Source organism: Carlito syrichta, unplaced genomic scaffold, assembly GCF_000164805.1.
Source record: "Carlito syrichta isolate Samal-C Ts95f unplaced genomic scaffold, Tarsius_syrichta-2.0.1 Scaffold91564, whole genome shotgun sequence".
NCBI lineage: Eukaryota > Metazoa > Chordata > Mammalia > Primates > Tarsiidae > Carlito > Carlito syrichta.
The window spans coordinates 202642-208404 of record NW_007035660.1 but is presented as its reverse complement, the minus strand read 5'-3'; positions in this window follow the sequence as shown (position 1 = coordinate 208404).

The window sequence follows — 5763 nt, the reverse complement described above, 5'->3', positions numbered from 1 at the left end:
TGAGTTCACATTAAAACCAAACAACCTTGAAAGCTCAGAACAGTGTTAGGAAATGCCTAAGAGATCTTGGGTAACTCATGTTGGTTACTTAGGCCTCAGAGTTCCCATTTGAAAGTAAAGGATTAGACCTAGGTGATCTCTAATTGTCTCCCCACCCACTAACACATCTCTGGAAGTATGCATGGACCCAGAAGGGTTCCTGGATGGGCTTTGAGATATGTCTCACTTCACACTGCCTGAACATTGAGATAGCATTTCTACCATGTACATACCCCTTCAGTTAAGGAACCAGCTCTTTCTCCTAACCATAGAACCTAAAACTTGAGAAAGAGGGAACTGTAGATGAAGGAATGACCATTCTCATTGTAGGACAGGTCAAAGCTCCCACAGAGAGAACGCAGGCACATTCAATCTTCCTATCATGGCGCACTGTTTGCCATTATACTTTAGCAGGCATTAATTAACATGTTTTCTTCTTATGAGTTGATTTTTTTGAAACATATTTACATTCTATCTAGATCAGTAATGTATATTACTCATTGGAACATTTTTATTTTAGTAACTCTGTTAGTTTCCTAGGGCTCCTATGGCAAAGTACCAAAAGTGGATGGTTTAAAACCACAGAAACTGATTGTCTCACCGTTCTGAAGACTATAAGTCCCAAATCAAGGTGTCAGCAGGGCCAGGCTCTCTCTGATAACTGTACGAGAGGATCCTTCCTTGCCTCTTTCAGCTTCTGGTGTTTGTTGGCAATTCTTGGAGTTTCTTGGCTTATGGGTCCATCACTCCTGTCATCCAGCTGTCTTCTAACTATGTTTCTTCACACTTTCTTTCCTCTGTTTATCTCATCTCTTTGTCCAATTTTTCCTTTTCAGATGGACACCAGTCACTGGATTAGGACCTACCATAATGACCTCGTTTCAACTTGAATACATCTGTAAAAACCCTGCTCCTAAATAAGGCCACTTTCTGAGGTACTGGGAGTTAGGAATTCAGAAGTCTATTTTGGGAGCAGGGGAGACACACAATTCCAGTTAAGGTTTGCAAAAACTTAATAATGTATCTGTCCCTGAGTCCTCATCTAACTATAATTATATATATAAGGAGGAAAAAAAAGAAAAAAACCTGTGTTTTCCTTTCCTAGTGCTGACATCTATGCTCCATAGAGCACAAAGAAAGATCATAACAATTTTGAACCTTTGGCTCTCAGTCCCTTGTGGTTTGACATCCTGCAGTTATTATTTAAATAATACCTTTCAGTTTGGACAACATAAAAATCTATTCAGTGCTTGGAATATGATACTGTAAATTATTTAGAATGTTTTATCTTGTGTAGTGCTGCCTAGGATTAAAGTCAGGGAAGAATGGGATGTTGGATACGGTTTAAAAAAAAAGCTGAGATGCAAGGATGCAATCCAATCACCACAGGACATGGATTAACCGATAAGATTATGTGATTTTCCACATCTCAGAGAAGGAAGAGATAGCTCTGGGTTGGCAAATAAAAGAGCTGATTACCACTCTGGGAGGAGAGAAACAGAGGAGTGGGCTTATGTATGCTTGCTTACCAACATCCAAATGGCTTGCAGAAAATATTACCTTCTAGCAGGACAGAGGAAGCTAGAAAGACTCTTCACAGCAAATATTAAAAAGATCTCTTTTTTCCCTCCTTGCCCAATCTTTTCCTTGGTGGTTCTGGGATCCCAAATGCCAGTAGGGCAGACCCAGCTTAAAACCCAGTTTTTAGGTAGCATATGTCCATGGCTTCCGGATGCTCCAGCCTCTCCTATATGCAGTCACCCTCCTCCCTTGTGAAACACTCTCTCTACTTGCATGCCCACCAAGCCCACGTTACCCATTTCTTTTGTCCTCCCATCCAATGCCTTTCTTCCATGGGGTCTTTTAGAACCTCCTGCCTGTGTAAACAAAGTCACTAAGAGTTTAAGCTCCTCTCAAACACTCCCACCTCATGCAATGAACTGAAACTTGGAATGCCCTTGATGACACCTCTGACCTGGCCGTCCTCTACAAGAGAGCTCTCTTCAGACTTCTGGATTTTTAAAGGTCTGGAAGAGAAGGGGGTCACGCTTCTTTCTTTTTCTCCTGGCCTCTGGATTATTGTTCTCCCAGTCCTTCACCTCTGCATATCATTTTTGCTGATTCTTCACAATATGCCTCCAACTTCTTTCATTTCTTCTATGCTCCAAACACCACTCTGGCAGAATGACTTTCACTGAATGGTGGCCATACACTTCAAACTCAAGGAACCACACACTGAATCCTCTGTACCACACACTGAATCCTTCTATTTGTATGAATGACATTAACATCTAGGGGTCAAAATTCTGTCAGTCATCTTTGATTCCTTCCTCTCCTCCAGTAATACCACCTACCTCAGTGTTTCTGGGCAGATTAAATGATTGTTTAGTACATGGGCCCTGGCACAGAGTAAGCACTTCGTAATGTGAAGCTAGTGCTAGTTCTGTTAAGTGGCCAGTCCCCATGTACCCCTCTTCATCTGTCTCAAAACCATCCACATACCACCCATCCCTTCTGTTCCCCTTGCATATCCCTTATCAAAGCGCATTGCCTCCCATCTGGACCAGGCATAGAAACTCTAAGCCAGACTCCTTGTCTCCAATCTCCTCCCCCACTACCTAATCCATCTAGGACACTAGATCCAGATAGAGCTAATGAAAAACTACCTTGACTGATATCATTCTGCTGCTCAGAAATGTCACTGAAGGCTCACCTGGAAACCAAGTCCTTCCCATCCACCGCCACAGTTGGTTTCCAGGCTTGGCGCCAATGACCACACTCCAGCCAGACTGGTATGAGAAACCTCTGGAAAAGTCTCCTGCCTCTCACATGTCCTCCCTTTTCAGATATCATTCTCTCAGTCTGGAAAGTTCCCACTGTCCCTGAATTGAAATCTCTCTCATCTTCCAAAGACCCCTGCTCCATGAAGCCATTTTTTGTGTTTCTAGTTCTTTCTCCTTTGAACCTCCACAGTCCTGGCTTATCTTCCTCTCCTAGAGTTTGTATTTTGTCTCTTCCTCATCTTTCTTTGCTTTTCCCTACAGGACCTCATCCAGTGCTTCGTAAGTAGAAGGTTCTCAGTAAATTTGTTAATATAATTGAACATTTTTCTCACATAAATATGAAAGACACCTCTCTATTATTTGAGATCTATTCTCTGACTGGGAAGAAATCGTTCATGGGATTTCTTTGGGCCAATTTTTGCTGACTGACCTCTCTCAAGTACCCAGCTTGCATTTTTTCAGTATAATTTAATGGGTGCACTTCCTAGTTCTGCCTTTTTGCCTTTCTGGTTCCAAAGTACCTTACCGCATTCACCCCAAAGCATTTTTCGTCTCTACCTCTTGTCCTAATTTTCTAAAATTTAACTGTTCTCATGTACAGAACGGTGTCCATGGGCTAAAATGCTGAAGGGAATTGCTGTTATTCAAAGTCTGGTCTGTGTCAGGAAGCCCAAGCCCTGCAGTTAAAAAATGGACTGATAAGTAGCTAGAAGCAGAATGCTGTGTCTACACAAAATGCACTGCATTGCAGGGTGCAGTTGGTAAGTTCAAGCAAGAATTGTTTATGAAAATGCTTGAGTTTAGTGTAGCTTGACTGAGACTATCACACACTTAACAGTCACTGGTGGAGCACTGTGTAAGAGTATGGGAATTTTATGTGCATCTGAGTGACTCCTTTGAAGTATTTTTTGATTATTTTCATTAGGCGAGATGAAGCCGTCTCTACGGCCGTGTTGCTGGCATAAAAAGATGCACATTATATGTCAGCAACTACAGAGTAATGCATTTATTTTGTGCGAGCCCAGCAAACCACTTGAGAACACAATTTATTTTGCAGGGACACTGAATTAACCCTTCAATTGCTGTCCTAAGCCACAGAACCACCAGTCTTGACACACTACGGGCCTTTGTTTCTTATCATGAAGTTCTTTAACCTGTTAAGAATAAATTAGATAAGGAGAAGAAATAAAGTACAAAAACAAGTGCCTCCTGAGTGTTCAGTATGGTCTTTATTCAGCCTGTGTGGTGGGTGTCTCCCTTACAGAGAAAAAAGTAAAATATTTCACTTGAATTCCTGGAGCCAGGAATGTCTCAAACATTCCACTCTACCTGCTCCCAGTGTAACCGAATTGCATGTGCCTTCTTGAAGTCACTTTTGTATTTCTCCAGTATAGACTACTTTGTACCTGTCTGTTTATCAACACCTTCCCCTCTTGGGTCTTGACACATGTGTGGGCTGGGCCCTTCACCTCTGATGGATGCTGATGGAGCCCAACCAAAATTTTCCTTTCATGGTTGTTCAGATGATTTCCCTTCACTTTGGGAAGAAAAACAATAGGGCTGGACTAACCAGTACTTCGGGAGGTGGCCTGGTATTGCCTATCAATGGAGCCAGATAGCTCTTGGCTGTGATCCCAATGCTACCACTTTTCAGGTGGAACCCAGGCAAATTGTGTGGCCCTCTAAGCCTTAGTTTTCTTCTCTGTAAAAGGGGGATAATGATTGCCTCCTCATAGAGTTGCTTGAGGGCGGAGTAGGTACTTAAGGAATGTTAATTGCACTCCCAGCCTTCTACACCTTCTCCCGAATTCTATCCATAGTCGTAGGAGAAAAGGGTGTCACAGGAGCCTGGTGAAGAATTCCTTACATTCCCTTCTACCTTTTTGCTTTCCTCACAGGGAAACTAAACCTCAAAAGCATGTCTTCCCCTCTGTCCCTTCCCCTAATTCCTCATCCTTACCCTTAGTTCCGCTATGTCAATGACACAAAACAAGGCAAGCCCCAGAATCTCATGGGTATCCACCTTCCTCCTCTCCATATGTGGAGCTGGCGTCCCCCCCATCTCCTGCCGCTGGCTTACTGGCAGAGCACCTTAATTGGCGTCACAGTAAGCTGCCTCTCTGGGGAGCCAGAAGGGCTGGAGACAGAAGCCACAGGTGTTTTTCCGGGGTCTTCTTCCTGTACCATTTCACTGAAGTACCTTTATCCAGGCATGGCCCTGAGAGGTGACCTTAGGGCCAGCTCCTTAAGGAAACACACGGGGCAAAGTGCGAGCCCGTCACTGGCAGCAGGAGGAAGGGACAGACGGGGCTGATTGGGTCGTAGGCTCTGTCATACTTCCACTTAAAAGATTCTTAGCCCGAGGACTATCTCAAACTCGTTCTATCTCAGAGAATGACTCACTTGCAGGAAATTGTGTAAACACAGGTGTAACACTGGCCCGAGGAATATCTGGGTGTCCCAGCGCGGTGGAAGGCTACCTCTCCCCAGTCCAAACATTGCAGTCTACATCCAAAGCCCGAAGGTTTAGAAAGAAAGCGCAACTTGCCAGAGGCCTCCAGCCCCGGGACCGGGCGGGACCTGGAACCCACTGCTGGGATTTCTCGTCTTGCTCTCTCCGGTGCCACCCTCCCCCCAGGGTAGCAGTCATTGACGGTCAAGGAGCCCAGAGGATCAAGGTGCCCAGAGGCTCTCGGAGCCCGCCTCGGACCGATCCTCGTTTTCCCCCACCCCTTCTCCCTCATTGCCTGGAGTCTTGCAGGGCGCGCTGCCTGGGGCCATGCAGGGCGCCTACACACATGCACAGTAATGAAAGGAAGGGGGCAGCGCCAGGGCTCGCCCCTGTGGAACTGCGCAGAGACCCCCTGAGCAAGGGGTGCGCTTGGGCCGGGGGTCGGCCCGCGCCAAGGCTCGGGCTGGGGGCGGAGCCTGCGGGCCGGGG